General features: G+C 38.7%; 1 protein-coding gene and 1 long non-coding RNA gene across 8 annotated transcripts in view; one reads left to right on the forward strand and one right to left on the reverse strand.

Annotated features, from left to right (window-relative positions):
- Nucleotides 1–14,415, forward strand: part of LOC120854587 — a 38,976-nt gene extending 24,561 nt beyond the window's left edge. Inside the window, exons 3-4 of one of the 4 annotated variants that reach the window (XR_005719016.1) lie at nucleotides 8,821–8,824; nucleotides 14,384–14,415. This is a non-coding gene — a long non-coding RNA (uncharacterized LOC120854587). Of the gene's footprint in view, nucleotides 1–4,559; nucleotides 4,564–8,820; nucleotides 8,825–10,493; nucleotides 10,502–14,383 lie in introns of all 4 variants that reach the window. The other 3 variants (XR_005719015.1, XR_005719018.1, XR_005719017.1) reach the window with 3 other exon arrangements.
- PARD3B (par-3 family cell polarity regulator beta) overlaps nucleotides 1–20,947 on the reverse strand; it is a 1,152,049-nt gene that overhangs the window by 942,458 nt on the left and 188,644 nt on the right. The gene's annotated exons all lie outside the window — the stretch shown is intronic.

Below are 20,947 nucleotides of genomic sequence, written 5' to 3' on the forward strand. Positions count from 1 at the left end.
TTTTCTGAGTTACCACCAGCAATGACTGAGAGGTCCAGTTGTTCTGCACCTTTGTCGATACTTGCTATTTTCACTTTTTAAATTTTAGCTGTTTTATGAGTATAAGGGTATCACTATAGTTTTTAATTTGCAATTCTTTCTCTAAATGGTTGGAGACATAGTACATCTTTTGATATGCTTATTGGCTATATTTATATTTTTTGTCTTGATATGTCTATTCAAGTATTTTATTTTTTTTAATCAGGATGAATTTTTGTATAAAATTTTAAAAGTTATTTGTAGCTAGATATTAGGCAAATTAATCATCTTTTCTTCTAGGGTTTAGATATACTGTATGTCAGAAATATTTGTCTAATCTAAAATTGAAAACAATTTCTCCAAGGCTTTCTTCTAAAAATTTTATAAATCTATGACCCATTTAAAATAAAATTTTATATGTGGATAGAGTTAGTTTTGCATGTGAATATAAATATCCAGTTTTACTAGCACTCTTTGCTTGTCAGACTATCCTTTCTCCACTAAATTACCTGAGGGGAGGGGGCAATTTGTAAAATATAGACATAGTTTATTTCTGAGTTCTACTCAAGTCATTGATTTTTCTATCCTAATGTCGGTATTACACTGTTTTTCCTTAAGGTGCTTAAAAGTCTTGAAATCAGGTACTGTAAGTTCTCTTCAATTTCTCCCAAAATTGTTTTCACTAGTCTAGGTTCTTTATGAAGTGAAGTGAAGTGAAAGTAGCTCAGTCATGTCCGACTCTTTGTGACCCCATGGACTACACAGTCCATGGAATTCTCCAGGCCAGAATACTGGAGAGGGTCACCATCCCCTCCTCCAGGGGATTTCCCAATCCAGGGATCAAACCCAGGTCTCCCACATTGCAGGCATATTCTTTACTAGCTGAGCCACCAGGGAAATCCAGCTCAAAGGACAAGAGTTTGGGGCTTCCCTTGTGGCTCAGCTGGTAAAGAGCCCAAGGGAAGGTTCTTTATATTTCTGTTTCAATTTCAGACTCAGCATACCAATTCCTACAAAAAAAAAAAAAAAAAACAAGCCTGCTAAGTTTTGTTGGGGTTGCACTAAATCTACAGAAGATGATAATTTTAATAACAGTCTGATCTATAAAAACTTTCTATTCATTGAAATCTGCCCTTTTTCTCAGCAACATTGTATAGTTTACAATGTACAGATCTTGCACATATATTGTCATATCTATTCCTAAGTATTTCCTTCTATGTCATTTTTGGGGCATTACTGCATATCACTATGCATAATGCTACTTTCTCAATATTTAAAATTCAGTGTTATGATATATCATAGACTTTATTCATTTTTGATGCTCAGAATCCCAGCACTGAAGTCCTGTCCAGCTGGCTTTTGAGTCCTTTTTAGGTGACTTTATTAGATAGAGTGTCATTTACATTAGGTAAATAAGATTTCCCAAGCTCCCCTTGTATCTTCTCTGTGTGAATACCTTTAACACCCTTAATGAACATTTAACACTAAGAAAATTATCGTGAAAGGCACCATGATGACAGGCACCCTGCTAGTAATGGGATGGAACTTGAGAGGCTCATAATTAGGGTGCTGTGTGCTCCCTCACTGTAAAGATGAGCCAAAGAGGTGGAAATCAGGTAGTCCTGTACTGAAAATCTTTGTACTAAATCAGGCATTTATCTCCAACATTCTACTCCCACAGTAAACCCACTCAGGTTTATAAAGACGAGCACCTAAATACTAATACCTACCTAGTCCAAATGTTTCCTAGGTGGTGCTAGAGGTAAAGAATCTGCCTGCCAATGCAGGAGATGTAAGAGATGCGGGTTCGATCCCTGGGTCAAGAAGATCCCCTGGAGGAGGGCCTGGCAAACTTACTCCAGTATTCTTGGCTGGAGGATCCCAGGGACAGAGAAGCCTGGTGGGCTACAGTACGTGAGGTCACAGAGTCGGACACGACTGAAGTGACTTAGCATACACACACACACACAGTGCAGATATCCACAATTAAGGTAGATAATATCACTACAATTAGAAAAAAATTGAGTTTTACTTACCATGTTTTCAGGCTTCTGCTAAACTGCTTAAATTTGGAAGTCTCCAAAGGAGGGGAGTGGGAGAGCAAGAAGTTTTTATTTTCTTCTTTTGTGAAGGTTAGACTAAGAGTGAGGTAACACATTAATGATCTCCTATCAATGGTTTCTTACCCAGCACCTGAAAATCAGGGCACTGGAAATGACCAGAGAAAACCCCAGCCATCAGGAAACTGTACGGTTTCCCCTCCTACCCCTTACCACCCACTGTGTCTGAGAATCAAGGTCAAGTTTCTGAAACTCAGTCCCTCTCCTTTGCACAACTGCTTGTGGCTGTCAATGGGTTGATGAACATGCAATCAGAGAGATATTGCTTGCCTGGCTTCTTACCATGTTACACATTTCTAGATGCAACAACTTCCATCATTTTGACCATACCAAAAGAAAAACCCCACATAAAATTAGTTTTTACATCACAAGAGGCTGGTTGGGATAAATTAGGAGGCTTAAAGAAAACACACCACCTCACTGCAAGTGAAGACTGAAAAGGAGAACTTGCTGCTCAACCTTCGTGCCCCTCATGAAAAAGAAGTCCCCTGGTGAATGAAAAAGGGAGTCAGAGAGTTCAGGCAATTCATTTGAGTTCTATTCTAAACCAGTCTAGTAAGGACAGGTTCTAACCATGTTGCACTTATCTAAGAACTCAAAAATGAAGTAACTCTCAGCTAGACTACATATAATTGGATATTTAACATAAATTTAAATCATTTAATTTTATTCAGCTTGAACTCAAAGAGCTCCCAGTTTTATTTGATTAAATTTCACTCCTTCCCATTTCTCATGACTGTATCCTGGACTCTGTCAATTCTAGAGTGATCCTATTGATGAACACTGTACAAAATTTTGCCTGGTAAGGTTCTCTGCTGAATTCACCCAGAAAACAGTCCTCTGTAGCACTGGCATGTTGTGACAAAAAAAAAAAAAATACCGCTAAGTGAGTCTAGATAAAAAAACTAAGTGGGTATAGATTGCTTTTACATAATCTAAGTCCAATTTGGGGGGAAATATTAAAACTTAATAATTTATAAGCCTTCTATCACTAATTCATAATTCATACAGGAATGTTCTTTTGTTAGTAAAATGTAATCTAACTTTGTTTTGATTTTAATCACAGACAATGGAAGACAATAAAGGAACACAAGTTATTACAAGACTCAACAACTAATAAATCTTCTGATTGGTCCTAAAATAGTTAAATTGAGTAAGTGGTGATAAAGCATTGTAAGCCAATTTTTAGAATACACAATAAAGTAAGAGCTCTAAGGCATAATAACTACCATTCACTGCTCCTATGGGTAAGAACCAGAGCATCAGTTGTTTATTATTATTATGTTACAAACAATAGCAAAAAAAAAATGGCAAAAACAAAACTAGAAACAGTTTTCCACCACTAGGGAGGGAGTTATGGTCAAGGCCTACAAAGCAGCATATTTGCAATCAACCACCACCCTCCAAAATATCCCAATAGTACATCAAACTAACTTCTCTGCTCCTCCTACATTTTTAATCTTAGAATTCTTTTTCTCTTTCCAATCTGTTGCCACTGAAATCTGAACAAAGACTGATCTTGGTCAAACACATTCTATGCTAAAAAAGGCTATAAATCCCAAAGAAAGAAAAAAATCATGGCAGAGAGAATTTGCCATCCTCTGTATCACCAGATGGCATAGATAAAGGGATGTTGTGTACTCCTGCTCAGCAAAGAGGTAGTTTTATCACTGTCATTTATCCATGCCCCAAAGGTGCACAATCCAGACTAATGTGGAGATTCTTCGATGACAGCTGAGACTGAAATATTCCATCTGTGTTTAATACAGAGATTACATCCTTTATTCTCCAATGAGAGCCTTTCAGAATATCACCATGCAATTTTTTCTTCTGAAAGACAACAGCTTTCTCACTATTTTTTCCCTACATCTGTTTGCAAGATTGCTTTTAGGAGGATGGGCATAAGTTTAAGAAAGAAAGCTAAGTACGATTTCATCTTCAGTTTTAACACCTATTTGAGTATGTAAAAAAACTACATACTCATTTTGCTATATATGATGAAATGCTATGGTACTGAAAACTTGCTTACAAAGCAGTGTAACTGTGCTATAGAAATTAACCATTTAAGACCCAAGGCATGACATCATTTATAGAGATACAGATATGTGTGTGTATATATATATCTCTTAATATATACACATTCCTGGGTGTCAATGTGTGTGTATATGTATTTGTGTGTATAACTATATATACATGCACACATTTTAAATGGCCTGTAACTGGAAAATGAAAAGAATAAAGATTTATATAAAAAGAAGAAACAAAATGAGGAGGAATCAATGGTCATAATAGTCAGAACCATCTAATCACTAATTTGATCTTTCAAATATTCATTTGAAGTAGAAAATAAGGAGACACAAAAAACTAAAAATGGTTAGCCAAAGGAGTAAAGTTGTCCACAGCAAGTATGTAATGAAGAAGGCAGGTCCTTGCTGGATTATAAAAATATTAAGTTAAGTAACAGTGATTTTTTAAATATAAGACCAAAGCATTTACCAAATGCCTAAACAGTACTTTGTTACATGATAAAATGATGTATCTTTCCCCTTTTAGAGGCTCATAATTTAATAATACCTGAAGAAGAAAATTGAAGAAAACAAAGTTGCAATACATATTAACATTAACATTCTGAGATATAGAAGATGCCTGCTAGGTATCACATTTCAAGCTTATGCTATAAAAATCACATCTTAAGCAGCTGTGACACGGACAGTCATTTGCAGGCTTGTCACAGCAAGAGTTTTAGCTTTATGGAAATAAGAGCCAGTTAATGGGGGGGATGAGCCAGTTAATGTCCCCAGGAGCACAATTGGCCTCCTCTCACTGAAGAGGTAGGAAAGAATCCAAGGAACATGGTGAGAGTCTACAAATCTCTAAGTTCTTTATCCTGCAAGAGTTGGTTCTGAAAGAAATATCGGGATCAGTGTGGATAAAAACCTGCCAACCTAAGAGCCAAGTACTCAGTTTTTACATTTCAATGATCCATGAAAACTGGCAAACAGCAGTCACGAATACACAGTTGCATGACTACATAAGACCCAATTGAAACTTTCAGCCAACTGGATTATGTTGCATCATCACCAGCAAATGTTCATCAAAGGCTTTGTGTTAGGCCTCACCCAGGGACTACAGGGAATGAGGCCCTCATCTCATACCCACCAGGACTCTTAACACACTTTAAGTCCCAGACCCTCTATTAAACCTGTCAACCCTTAAAGATAATCTTTCTTCCTCTTTAAGGATAAGGGTAGCTCCCACCCACCACATTCTAGAACTCCTTCCAACTACTGAGAGACTGTGGTCACACAGCCCTTCTTTTCTCAACATCTTATCTATCATTATCTTTAAAAGTTCCTTTCTTTCTGCCTTTGTTATCCAGTAGTATTAAAAGGAAAGATGACTCATAAAAGTAGAAAGCTTACAGGAATGGATTAGGATAACCTCCATTCAAATCCCAGCTTAGCTATTCTCTACTTTGGTGGTCTAAGCAACTCATACTTTGAAATGATTTTCTCACCTATAAAGCTGGATAGCAGTAACAGTTTCACTGTCTCACCTAATAGGATCTTCTGGAGGAGAAAAGGAAAAATGCAAGTGAATATGCTTTGCAAGTTGTAGAATATAAATAACATCCTATGCAACAAATTCTTTATAAGACCAAACTCATTCCAACCAATATCCAACATCTTCATTTAACAGCTAAATTTCTTAATTAAGCTGCATGCATTTTGTGCCTCAGCCTCATCTTTTACTCTGTTAAAGCAAACCCCTGCGATTTGTACTCCACACGAACACAGTGTAGGTTTTCCTCTAGCATCTTACATCACTGCTCACGATTTGCGATGTTGAAGCCCTTATCTCTCCCAAACCCTTTGGAATTTGGACATGAGTTTGAGTAAGCTCCAGGAGTTGGTGATGGACAGGGAAGCCTGGCGTGCTGCAGTCCATAGGGTCACAAAGAGTTGGACATGATTGAGTGAATGAACTGAAGTACCTCAGTAAATACTTAACACTAAGTACCTCACACACCTCACAATTCTGGGCCCATCAGCTCTGACAATCTTCCATCCTGCCTAAATATCTTCTAATTTTCCATGCAGTATTTCCTTTTACTCTAGTCCTTGGTGAACTTTCAAATTGTCAAAGAGCTTCAGTGAATTATAAGGGCAGACCTGAATTACAGAATGAGGAGGTGAAGTGAGATCCTCATGTTCTTTCTAAACAACTCATTTAGGCAACTTGTCTAAGAAATGAGAAAGGGAAAAGATTAGGACTTTGAAGAGAAAAGAATGCTAGGAGGAAACATGCGAGGCTGTCTGTTTTCTTGGTTTTAAAATGCAGAGCTCAGACAAGACTGTACAGTAGAGGTTAAAGACAGGAGGGGCCTGTGAATTTAATGTTCTGCAAATAGAAGGAAGGGCATGGGACTGAAAGGGTAAGCAGGAGAATTAGCCTGGGCAGGAGAAGCAATTCTAAGTCTTGAGGGCAGAAATTAATTTTTTTAGACAATAAGATGAAAAACTGAAGAAGTTTATTCAAGCCTCAAGTTCTGTTTTTCTTTTTTTTTTTTCCTAACAGGTAGCTTAGGATGATCACCAACTAAGAGTTGGGAGGTCAGGGTTGGGGTTGGAGCCCATAGAGGGCAGTGAGGCTTTAGAGTTACCACTGAAGGCACATAGAAGGAGCAAGCCAAATAAAAACACTCAGTTTGATGATTTTTCTCCAGGAGTGCTCAGCAGCCAAGGTGTTAAAGAAGCAAAAGCAAAGGATATATCCATGATTTTATTTCCACAGTCCATAGGCCTTTGATTCCATTGCCCTAAAACAGACTGCAACTCCTGGGCTGCCATCTTGAAAGTGTGTAACATCAGGGATGAATGAGGGTGAACCAACAGCTGAACAGGGAATACACTGTAAGTGATGTTATTAGTGATGGCTCAGCAATCCTGTACCTTCAAGGTCAAATTCACATTAAAGTTGCATTATTCTTCATAACACAAAGTACATTCTTTACCTGTCACTGTCCAACCGGAGCACAAGAAGGAACATAAACATCTCTTCCTTTTCACTGAGAAAAGCTACTGCTGACAGTAAAGAACTTCCTGTGTATACAAGTATGGCAGAGCAACTGATGGGAGGCCTGCAGCGCTCACTGGACTCAATCTGTCTGCTAGTTAATGTTAATAACGCAAGCTGCCACTGCCGCATGTGGCTTCTTAGTCTCCTAGTCAGCATGACATTTTTCTTCCAGCTGAGCTAGTCCATCTCTGACTTCTGCAGTGCCAACATGGTCTGTCAGCTATTGTCACTTCCAAGATGTCTATGGCTATGTGACAATGGTGGGGATCATGTCAGAATTGTCCTTGAAACACTTATTATCACCTCCCACCAGTTACGGAGTTGACCACATGGGCATTTCTTTGGATTTCTGCTGTTTTATTTGACGTTCTCATTGGGATGCCCTCATAAGGGACAGCAATAATTTACTAAATACTTGATGAACAAATTCCAGAGCTTCAAACTCACTCCTGTTCTATACCTAATTGCTCCAGTTTATAAAACACGTTAAGGTAGTTTTCACAGAATCTAAACTAAGGTCCAGTGGATATTAAATCAAATGGTACCATTAAGGAAAAGCAGATATTCAGACTTGATCATATTTCCAAGGTATTTTTTAAACTGTAAGGTGTTGCCAAGATAATGAATTCAAATGATTAGAAGGAAATAAAATGTGGAAAAATTAAACAGATTACAGTGCATGAAATAAGTAAAATTACTATGTTCACTTTAGTTCTTACTTCATATTAATCATATTTTCTATGTTTATTAAAATGGGAACATTAAAATAAATTTTCACGTATTTCACTTCCAATTCAAAGCACTTTCTCCCTTGCTTTTTCCCCAGGAATGAAAAGATTACATTTGTTTCTAAAGGCTATCCTGTATTCTTTAAGTATTATGCTTAATTGTAGTTGCCAAACTACTGCTTTATGTCCAACAACAAGTTTACTCTCCTGAGTGGAATTTTCAAATGAATTATTTAAATATTTAAATATCAAACCAGTCAATCCTAAAGGAAATCAATCCTGAATATTCATTGGAAGGATTGATGCTGAAGCTGAAGCTCCAATACTTTGGCCACTTGATGTGAAAAACTGACTCATTGGAAAAGACCCTGATGCTGGGAAAGATTGAAGGCAGGAGTAAAAGGGGACAACAGAGGATGGTTGGATGGCATCAACGATTCAATGGACATGAATCTGAGCAAACTCCGGGAGATGGTGAAGGACAGGGGAGCCTGGCGTGCTGGAGTCCATGAAGCTGCGCAGAGTAGGACACGACTGAGCGATTTCACAACAAAGTTTAACATTCATAGTTCAGGCAGAAGAAAGAAACCTCCACGAATAAAACCTTGTTTGTCTTTCTTCATATTCAGCCCCCTCCTATTCGATCCACTCTATCCTTAAACATGTTCTCGGACCTCAGCATGGAAACTCCTGGGACGCAGCACTCGTACACGACGCTACACCACTTGTCAATCCCACTCTTTCTTATCCCGCCCGATGGCTCAGTCAAATTCTGATGATTAGAAACAGACTGCATCAGTCTAAGCTCTTTGTAACTTCTGTTATGCTCATCCACACCGATCATAGAGCACATATGACCTATATTACCTCTTCAGGTACGTAATCAGACTTCCACATACAATGTGTCTCCACAATAAGGTCATGAAAGCAAGGACAGTATATTTCCACTAATTTGTGCCTCCTCCTACTCCATTTCCACAGTCACTCCATAAATAATTAATAAATCAAATATCAAAGGGCCACCTCCCCGAGTTATGCAGCAAGCCTATTATTCAAACCAAGATGTTATAGATAATCAGAGGGAATTCCTGGAAGGGAATTTTTAACTATCCACTGATGACAAAGATCACACCAAAATCAGTGGAAAACAAATTTATACTGAATAAGAAAGCAATAATTTAATAGTGAGGGAATACCTGGAAGAATGACAGAAATAATTAATTCTGAAATGCATTCTCACTGTGAATACATTACTGAATATTGCTCCATGTGAAGCATGAAATCCATAAAAGATTTCATTCTACAACGATAAGAGTAGGGGACATTTTTTAAACATATATCAATTATTTCCCAGTATCTCAGAAGGAAAAGACAAGCTGAAATGCAAAAAAAAAAAAAAAAAGATAAGTTAAAAATTAAAACTGATTAGCAACAATACATAAGAAAAATGAATAATCGCCCATTAAACTTTCTTTAATGAAAGTAGCTATAACTAACTGTGCTTTTAAGATGAACAGAAACAAAGCATAAAGAAAAGTGCTTTGGAAAATCCAAGGTAATTTATCAAGGTTTCCAGTACAAGTAGCACCTAAGGGACTCCTGACCAAGAAGAGAACTTAGTAAGCCCTGTTTTAAGCAAAGGCACTGTCCATAAGGTTAGTAATTTGAAGAAAAACATTGTCATGTTCTTGTTTTGTGCTGAGAGGACTATATGTGAGAACTCAATCAGCAAACTTATTACTTGCGTAGGAAAAAAAGAATATCACTATTTCTTGCCAGAAGAAATTTGGAATTTACTCTCAGATCATATAAGTGATTAGGTTAGACCAACAAGTCAGTCACAATAGGTTAAGCTCCCTCCAAAGTCCTATCTGATCAACCAATTTACTTCCATCATGCCCACTTTCTCCCACAGATTATCATGAACTTGATCATTCTACCATCCTCCCCTTATCCTGTATTCTAATTCCCTTCCAGTAAGTGACTTATCTCACTGCCCTTTTTGCCCATTGCCGATTTCCAGCCCATCAGCAATTATAAGAAAGACAATACTACTTTTGATTTCCCCTGAAAGAAGAAACTAGCTTTAAGCCAACATGGAACAGAGTACCTCCCCTCAGAATATGTAGTAAAGTGCTAAAAAAAAATCATTTATTGTCTCCTGACCTTTGTAGAAAATAATGAAAGATCCAATAAACCAAATAACAACATCTTCCTTTCTTGTCCTTTGACAAACCTGAGACAATACAGATGAATCTTTGGTTTACTGGGAAACAGTCAAGCTATATTTTTTTTCATAAATTACAAAATATATGTATTATATTTGAAAAAAATGTCAACTAATTTAGAGCAATTTCTGAATTCTCCATAAATGTAACACTCATTTTTAATGCATTTCTTAATAAACATAAAATGAACTGAATCATTTTCAGTTGCTAAGTCACCTTAAAACCAGCCTACAAAATATAGTGATCCAGTAAATATTTTTTTTAATATTTGGAAGTGGCCAAATAGTTATGTAGGAAATATCAACTGATTATTTTCAGAGATAGGTAAGTGTCAAACTATGACACTCAAAAATTGCACCTCAATTGTTAACTTTTGATGAAACAAGTGCCCTTTCAGGGCTAATTCTCAACTATTCTCCTTGACCTCTCATTTTCAGGCAAACAAAACAGCAGGAGGCAGAGGATGAGAGTGGGATGCAGACATCATACCTTCTGTTCCTCTTCAAATAACCAAGGTGGCATCAGGACAGCATCCTAATCAGATTCAGAGGACATCTCTACAGAACTTTCACACAATGAGTGCATTGTTCAGTTCAGTTGGCACTCATGTCCGACTCTTTGCAACCTCATGGAGCGCAACACAACAGGCTTCCCTATCCATCACCAACTCCTAGAGCTTACTCAAACTCATGTCCATTGAGTCAATGATGCCATCCAGCCATCTCATTCTCTGTCATCCCCTTCTCCTGCCTTCAATCCTTCCCAGCATCAGGGTCGTTTCTTCACATTAGGTGGCCAAAGTATTGGAGTTTCACTTCAGCTTCAGTCCTTCCAGTGAAGATGCAGGACTGATTTCCTTTAGGATTGACTGGCTTGATCTCCTTGGAGTCCAGGGGACTCTCAAGAGTCTTCTCCAACACCACAGTTCAAAAGCATCAATTCTTCGGCACTCAGCTTTCTTTATAGTCCAACTCTCATATCCATATATGATCGCTGGAAAAACCATAGCCTTAACTAGACAGACCTTTGTTGACAAAGTAAAGTCTCTGCTTTTTAATATACTGTCTAGGTTGGTCATAACTTTCCTTCCAAGGAGTAAGTGCCTTTTAATTTCATGACTGCAGTCACCATTCACAATGACTTTGGAGCCCCAAAAAATAGTCAGTCACTGTTTCTACTCTTTCCCATCTGTTTGCCATGAAGTGATGGGACCAGATGCCATGATCTTAGTCTCCTGAATGTTGAGCTTTAAGCCAACTTTTTCACTCTGTTTTACTTTCATCAAGAGGCTCTTTAGTTCTTCTTCACTTTCTGCCATAAGGGTGGTGTCATCTGCATATCTGAGATTATTGATATTTCTCCCAGCAATCTTGATTCCAACTTATGCTTCTTCCAGCCCAGCGTTTCTCATGATGTATCTGCATATAAGTTAAATAAGCAGGGTGACAATATACAGCCTTGACGTATTCCTTTTCCTATTTGGAACCAATCTGTCGTTCCATGTCCAGTTCTAACTGTTGCTTCTTGACCTGCATACATATTTCTCAAGAGGCAGGTCAGGTGGTCTGGTATTCCCATATCTTTCAGAATTTTCTACTGTTTGTGGTTAGGAATACCAAAGTATTACAGTTCTACTAAAATGGCCAAAAGGCAATATATTTTACTATTATCATTTTTAGCAAATTTATTCTTCATATATTTTTAAAATATTGGAACAAATTTTGAGGAACATCAGCTTGTCACTACGAAAAATGTGCTTTGTATTCTAAATAGCGTGCCATAAAACTGGGGTCAGAATTTCTAAGTGATGTTAATCTATATCCAATTTAAAGACATGTTAAATTTGGCTGGCATTTCAATAAAGGTGCGCTTCCCATTTGGATCTGTAAAACCTTGTTAACTTTCCTGAACTAGCCAACAACTGGTCCCTTCAAAGCAGCCCTTCTAGTCTAGGTAAGACCTGGCCCATTTCACCTGCCTGACTCTTAGAAGGCTCCAGCCTTTGTCTCCTGGATATACTCAGTATAACACCATCCCAATTTACTTATGTTTATTACCACCCTGGTGGCTCAGAGAGTAAAGCAGCTGCCTACAATGCGGGAGACCTGGGTTCAATCCCTGGGTCAGGAAGATCCACTGGAGAATGAAATGGCAACTCATTCCAGTACTCTTGCCTGGAAAATCCCACGGATGGAGGAGCCTGGTAAGCTATCATCCATGGGGTCGCAAAGAGTCGAACACGACTGAGTGACTTCAGCTTCACTGTTTCATTAGCCTTACACTTCATCACTGTCTTTTCTTCTCTACCAATTGATCAAAAGTCATTATCAAGTGTCTCAAACTCTAATTTAACTGATTATCTCCTACTAGGTACCCTCACTTCAGTAACAGAAGCAACCAGGCTTTCACTGCAGCCTTGGCTGCAGCTAGACTACCTCTCTCAGCCTCCTTTGCAGCCAGGCAAGTTCTTATGGTTAAGTTCTGAGCACAGATTCCAATTCTGGTCTATGGTTGGTATTTATTCTCATAGGTTAAACTGTCAACTGCAATGGGGCCAGGCTCAAGAGTCTTTTCTTTTTTTTTTTTTTTAAGCTCCCCAGATGAATCTCACATATAGATGAGGTTAAGGACTCCTGGTAAAGCACGGTAGAGTGATGAGAAAGTCATCTAAGAGTAGAGATGCTTGGCTTCTACTCTCCAAATCACATTCAACCCAGGCTTCTATATGAGACAGAGACAAACTATCTTGTTTAAGCCACTGTTAGGTTTCCCTGGTGGCTCAGAAGGTAAATAATCTGCCTGTAATGCAAGAGACCTGGGTTCGATCCCTGGGTTGGGAAGATCCCCTGGAGAAGGGTATATCAACCCACTCCAGTATTCTTGCCTAGGGAATTCTATGGACAGAGGAGCTTGGCAGGCTACAATCAATGGGATCGTGAAGAGTCTAACACAATTGAGCAACTAACAGTTTCACCTTCTCAAGCCACTGTCACATGATGTGTGCTAAAACAGAGCTCCTGCATGCGTGCATGCTAAGTAACTTCAGTTCAGTTCAGTCGCTCAGTCGTGTCTGACTCTTTGGGACCCCATGAATCATAACACGCCAGGCCTCCCTGTCCATCACCAACTCCCAGAGTTTACCCAAACTCATTCATGTCCATAAGTCACTTCAGTTCAGTTGCTCAGTTGTGTCCAACTCTTTGCGACCCCATGAATCGCAGCACACCAGGCCTTCCTGTCCATCACCAACTCCCGGAGTTCACTCAGACTCATGTCCATCGAGTCAGTGATGCCATCCAGCCATCTCATCCTCTGTCGTCCCCTTCTTATAAATCACTTCAGTCATGTCCAACTCTTTGTGACTCTATGGACTGCAGTGTGCCAAGCTCTTCTGTCCATGGGATTCTCCAGGTGAGAATACTGGAGTGGGTTGTGGTGCCCTTCTCCAGGGGATCTTCTTGACCGAGGGACTGAACTCGTGTCTTAAGTCTACCTGCATGGACAGTCAGGCTCTTTACTACAAGGGCCACCTACTCATAACCTAACAAATATACCAGGCAGCACTGATCTCCCACCTGGTCACTTCTGAATCATAAGGATACTAGCTCAAATTCTTATGCCTATTATCTGCTTTCCAGAACCAAACCTGTACTGTCTGATCAAGATCTCTTGACAAAATGTTCTAATTTAACTTTTCCCTTTTGCTTTTGATGCAAAAAATATATAAGACATGAATCCATTCTCTTTTCTTTTTGCAATTATGAACCATCTGATTCCTTTCCAATATGATACTATGAGTTGTTCAATGGTATCCTTTTTCCAGTTGATGGATTTCAGTGGTTGTTTGAATTGAAGCAATATGCAGTATTTGCCTTCATTTCAATATTTTAGTTTGAGTTATTTTAGCATATTTAAAGTTTAAAAGGCTCAATGCCTAACTACCATACAGATTTGGGTAAACCACAGACAAAAACAAAACGAATTATGGCTGAAACTATGAAAGTTATACCAATTTCCTACTGGCAGAGCAACAGGAAATCTAATGTGGCAAGGAACTCAATGTAGCCTCTATCTGTTATCATATGACTACAAATAAGAGATGCCATCTGGATATTTTTGTTGGCTCATAGTAATCTAATAATTTAAGAAGTCTATTATCCCTTTGCATAATTAATCCAAACACCAAATAATCTATGGCTATATAACAGAGTTTGAGCATTCTTTGGCATTGCCTTTCTTTGGGATTAGAATGAAAACTGACCTTTTCCAGTCCTGTGGCCACTGCTGAGTTTTCCAAATTTGCTGGCATATTGAGTGCAGCACTTTCACAGCATCATCTCAAACTGCCAACATCCACTGGATCATGGAAAAAGGAAAAGAGTTCCAGAAAAACATCTATTTCTGCTTTATTGACTATGCCAAAGCCTTTGACTGTGTGGATCACAATAAACTATGGAAAATTCTGAAAGAGATGGAATACCAGGCCACCTGACCTGCCTCTTAAGAAACCTATATGCAGGTCAGGAAGCAACAGTTAGAACTGGACATGGAACAACAGACTGGTTCCAAATAGGAAAAGGAGTACGTCAAGGCTGTACAGTGTCACCCTGCTTATTTAATTTATATGCAGACTACATCATGAGAAACACTGGGCTAGAAGAAGCACAAGCTGGAATCAAGATTGCTGGGAGAAATATCAAGAACCTCAGATATGCAGATGACACCACCCTTAGGGCAGAAAGTTAAGAAGAACTAAAGGGCCTCTTGATGAAAGTGAAAGAGGAGAGTAAAGTTGGCTTAAAGCTCAACATTCAGAAAACGAAGATCATGGCATCCAGTCCCATCACTTCATGGGAAATAGATGAGGAAACAGTGGAAACAGTGTCAGACTTTATTTTTAGGGGCTCCAAAATCACTGCAGATGGTGATTGCAGCCATGAAATTAAAAGACACTTACTCCTTGGAAGGAAAGTTATGACCAACCTAGACAGTATATTCAAAAGCAGAGACATTACTTTGCCAATAAAGGTCCATCTAGTCAAGGCTATCGTTTTTCCAGTGGTCATGTATGGATGTGAGAGTTGGACTCTGAAGAAAGCTAAGGGCTGAAGAATTGATGCTTTTGAACTGTGGTGTTGGAGAAGACTCTTGAGAGTCCCTTGGACTGCAAGGAGATCCAACCAGTCCATTCTGAAGGAGATCAACCCTGGGATTTCTTTGGAAGGAATGATGCTAAAGCTGAAACTCCAATACTTTAGCTACCTCATGCAAAGAGTTGACTCATTGGAAAAGATCCTGATGCTGGGAGGGATTGGGGGCAGGAGGAGAAGGGGACGACAGAGGATGAGATGGCTGGATGGCATCACCAACTCAATGGACATGAGTTTGGGTAAACTCTGGAAGTTGGTGATGGACAGGGAGGCCTGGCATGCTGCAATTCATGGGGTCGCAAAGAGTCGGACATGACTGAGTGACTGAACTGAACTGAAATAACAGAGTTAAACTATTTTCATTGTGCTTCATAAAAATCCTGTAAAGGCAACACTGTTACATGCCTCCAGCAGATACTGACAAAGACACTTTTTGAAAAGAACTTCAACAGGCAGATACTTAAATTTTTATTTCAACAGAAACAAAAAACAGAGAAGTAGGATATAAATGAACATATTTTCCTTGGAATTTATTCACAATCTTAGAATAGCATTTAAATAGTTTTGGCTACCTGTTGTTCTTATATTCAAAACAAAGCTTCAGGTAGTTGTTTCCTACAATTTAACTTACTTTCTATGAAGAGGAAAAATATGCACCTAATTTAGAAGTACACTAAAAAAGATGGTACAGATCATTCTGAAATTTATAGTCATAAAAAAGACAACTATCTAAGTAACAATACTAAGTAATAATAAGACTAAAAATTTATAGTCATAAAAAAGACAATGATCTGGTAATATCACCTAAGAAACCAGAAGTATTATTTTAATATAATTTAAAATAAGAAATGTTTAATGAAAAAAGTTTGATATCAAGTAAAAACTGTGTGAAAAGGCAAAACAAAATAAACCAAAGGTTACATGTGGTTAAAAATGTGCATATTTTCATTAAAATTACAAGTTTTTAAGTAGAAACACCTTATTTGGCATAGCATTACAGTGAATTAAATTAGCAGTTAATTTACACTTTAAAGATATCTACTATTAAAATGATCAAAGATTTTCATCACTCATATTTTCTGTCTATTAAAATCTCAGCTTTAATTTCAAAACTAAAGAGGCAAGCATTTGAAGGCACTTGGCCCTAATTCCTCAACTTTCTAATTCACTAGGCTTTGAAAATATACCTCAGTCTATAAATATTTCACATTAGACTTTTTTGCCATGAAATAATCACTGCACTAAACTATTATAACAAAATACTTTCAACTAAGTAATCCACAAGATATGCTTTTGAAAAGTTTCATTAGAGTCATGTATTTACAAAACTAGGTCAGATAATAAGTATGAACTGCAACAGTATAAGACACAACAATAAACATATTGTATTTTCAAAACTATCCAAAAATAAACTGTTTCAGTTAATCAGCTATTTTCTCTCCACTGGTCTATAAATTCTCCCAAAGTATGTTTTATTCATGGCTGTAAATTTCATCAAATGTGTCTTGAAAAGAGAGCAGTACAATTGTTCGTTAACTGTACATGTCATCAGTAATCATGGTCAAAATGCAATGATACATATTCTATTGCCTGATGTTCCTGCAGTCTCAAGGGCAGCAGGTTTACATGTCATCTGACCTACCCCAAACTCCACACAGCTGATTGACTAGCCATGCACGTCTCTCAAAGGCACTGAAGCACTCAGATAAACTGAAGAAAATTTGGTAATCTCACTCCCTGTTGGATTTGACCCAAGACATAGGAGACCATTGCCAGTTGACAGTGGATATTGAGCCTAATAAGTCATGACAATGTTGGGGGTGGAGGCCAAGTGCAAGGTCAGTAAGCAGGGAAAACTAATCAAGGGGAAAAGGAAAGAAAAAGACAACAAGAGACCAAAAACCTAGATCTGCCCCAGAGCAACATACAGAGGAATAAAGCCATGTAAATCCTGAGAAAATAATTGCTTCGAGTCCTGAAATGGTCCCACTCTTCATTTCTTGTGAGGCTCCTTTGCTGCTCTCAGGAACACACCTTTGGTCGTATGAGTGAGATTCTGCCCCCTGAAACCAAAAGGGCTATACGTAGATCACACGGTATTAAAAGACGTGCAATATATGCAAATTTGGTCTGAGGCCATTCAGCAGAACTGTCATCACAAATGTCAATCAATGACTTTTAGGGAATAGATAAATGAGAACCAACCTACCAACTGAAGCAGGGCCTCCCAGGCTGCCAGGGGCTGAAGGACATCTGCCCAGCCTAGCACACGTGTCACTTCTGCCACATCACCATCCCAGCCGCCTCTCCCAATACTTCCACTGCCGTCAAGTTGCTTCCCAGTTTGGCTCTCTGGCAGTGAGCATGAGGATTATTACAATTCTCTCTGCTCACTTTACACTAGTACACTTCTTTGAATCTTTCATTTTTATTTGAGGTGTTTATTGGATTGCTGCTCCCCCACCCCCTCAGTCATTCCCCCTTCAATCCATGCCACCACTGAATTTACGGTACCCTCAAACTGGCTGAAAATCAAAAAGAGGAAGGAGACTTTGACCTGCTTGCAACTCCAGGCCAGAGATAAGGGGGGAAATGAGGGGAGTGCTTTAAAAAGGAGAGGAACTGGCAAAGACTTCACATTTCCTTACTTAGTGTTTGCAAGAAGATTCAATTAAGAGGAAAATCCTATGGAAGTCATTAACAATGTTTACTTACTAATGTAGGTATATTGACTGGACTTTTTAAAGTTATAAATATTTTAATAATAAACCAAATTATTCCAAATCTGGATATACAAGTCTCAGGTTTCCCTGGGATCTGTCTCCTACAGGAGTAAATAATGTTTATGTTTCCCAAAAAGATACTTTAAATCTTAGATCATCTTATTAAGACTGCAATCTTAACTGGCTCATTCTGCAATAACTAAGGTAATAAGGTCCAACTCCACTGTTAAAAAATCCTGTAGGCATGGACTTCCCTGGTGGCTCAGTGGTAAAGACTCAGCCCACCAGTGCAGGGGACACAGGTTCAATCCCTGCTCCAGCAAGGTTCCACATGCTGTGGGGTAACTAAGCCCAAGCACCACAACTACTGAGCCCATGCACTCTAGAGCCCATGCTCCACAACAGGAGAAGCCACCACAGAGAGAAGCACTGCATCTCAAGAGGAGAGAAAACCCACATGAAGTAGTGAAGACCCAGCACAGTCAAAAAAAAAAAAAAAGAGAGATCCCATGTGGGACAACTAAGACCCAGCACAGTCAAATAAATAAATAATTTTTTTTTTTTAAATCCTGGAGGCAAAGGTAGAAGAATGAAATTTCTCCAGTGCCCCAGTTCACCCTATATCAATATAAAGACATCAGATAACTTTATCCATACATTCTTCTTCCATAGAGTATCATGATTTCTATCATCATCCATTCCCACCACCTTCACAAAGCCCCCAATCTTTCAATACCTATATTTTAGTAATTAAAGTTCCATAGTCTCCTTAAATAGTCACTCCTTATCTAATGTATTAAAATCCTGCCCACTACATCCCAAGAAGGCATTGCAATTCACTAAGAGTATACTTCACAAACAGTAATGTGCTTACAAATCACTATGAGATTTTGTGACAATGCAGATTTCAATTCCATAAGTCAAGAGTGGGGCCCAAGATCCTGCATCTCTGGGTATTGAGATGTTGCTGGTTCATAGACCATGCTCTTGGTAGCAAGGGACTACATTCTTAACTCAATAATAAATATAAGTGGGCCAAAAGCAACCAAACTGAAGATAATAATTGCCCCTTAGGAATAGTATAAGACTTCTATCTTTTTCATATTTGTCAAGAAATTATTGATCATCTAATGAGTACAAGGGACTGAGATACAAATACAATTAAGAAAGGGTCCCCATCTTAATGTAGGCACTTCGATGCAGTAATGTTCCATTGTTAGTATACACAAGAGTTTTCTAGAGTGTTCATTAAAAAGGTAGATCCACGCAGGTCAAGAAGCAACAATTAGAACTGAACAAAGAACAGACAGGTTCAAAATTGGGAAAAGAGTACCTAAGGCCGTATACTGTTGTGCTGCTTATTTAACTTATAGGCAGTGTACATCATGCGAAATGCCAGGCTGGATGAACCACAAGCTGGAATCAGGATTGCCAGGAGAAACATGAATTACCTCAGATATGCAGGTGACACCACCACCCTATGGCAGAAAGTGAAGAACTAAACAGCTTCTTGATGAAGGTGAAAGAGGAAAGTGAAAAAGCTGCTCAACATTCAAAAAACAAAGATCATGGCATCTAATCCCATCACTTCATGGCAAATAGATGGGGAAACAATAGAAACAGCGATAGACTTTATTTTCTTGGGCTCCAAAATCACTGCAGATGGTGACTGCAGATATGAAATTAAAAGATATTTGCTCCTTGGAAGAAAAGCTATGACAAACCTAGACAGCATATTAAAAAGCTGAGACATTACTTTGCCAACAAAGGTCTGTCTAGTCAAAGCTATGGTTTTTCCAGTAGTCATGTATGGATGAGAGAGTTGGATCATAAAGAAGTCTGAGCATGAAAGAACTGACGCTTTTGAACTGTGGTGTTAGAGAAGACTCTTGAGAGTCCCTTGGACTGCAAGGAGATCAAAGCAGTCAATCCGAAAGGAAGTCAATCCTGAATATTCATTGGAAGGATTGATGCTGAAGCTGAAGCTCCAATACTTTGGCCACCTGATGTGAAAGAAAAGACCCTGATGCTGGGAAAGATTGAGGCAGGAGGAGAAGTGGATGACAGAGGACAAGATGGCTGGATGGCATCACCGACTCAATGGACATGAGTTTGAGCAAGCTCTGGGAGATGGTGAAGGACAGGGAAGTGTGGTGTGCTGCAACCCATGGGGTCACAAAGAATCACACATGACTGAGAGACTGAACAACAACAACATGGCTTCACTGCCTGAAACAGAGGCTTTGGTATGTCAAGGTCAAGTCTCTGAATGCACTTGCCAGGCAATTCTAATGGCCCACACTGAGGAACATTGCGTTAGTGGTGCAGGCGGTTACAAAACTATATGACAGAGTCTTCACAGGTTTTCCAAGGATTAAGAATCTGCCGGGCAATGTAGGAATGCAGGTCTGATCCCTGATTGAGGAACAAAGATCCCACATGCTGCAGAGCAACTAAGTCCACAAGCCACAACTAGAGAGTCTACAAGCCACAACAAAAGCTATCTCGTGATGCAATGAAGATTCTGCATGCTGCAACTAAGACTCAAGGCAGCCAAATAAATGAATTAATTAAAAAAAAAAACTATTTGACAGGTTGAATTTGAGACAATGCAATATGGAAATGAAGGATGAGACTCCAACCAGAGGAAAATTCACAGAGGACATACAGGCATCTGTCTGGGAGAAGAGGGACAGAAGAATATATATAAAAGTTCAACAATGAGGATCATGGCTCTCAAGTCCAAGAAAACATGAAAGCCAAGTCTGTTCAGAGTTGTAGGGAGGGGAGTGGCATTAGGGTATATGTGAAAATAAATTGCAAAGACTTAGTTGAGGCTATATTACAAAAGCCCCATGACTCTAGACTTGATCCTTTTAGGTCTTTGGAAGCTAATTTAAA

This window comes from Oryx dammah, unplaced genomic scaffold, assembly GCF_014754425.2.
Source record: "Oryx dammah isolate SB20612 unplaced genomic scaffold, SCBI_Odam_1.1 HiC_scaffold_27, whole genome shotgun sequence".
Classification (NCBI taxonomy): domain Eukaryota; kingdom Metazoa; phylum Chordata; class Mammalia; order Artiodactyla; family Bovidae; genus Oryx; species Oryx dammah.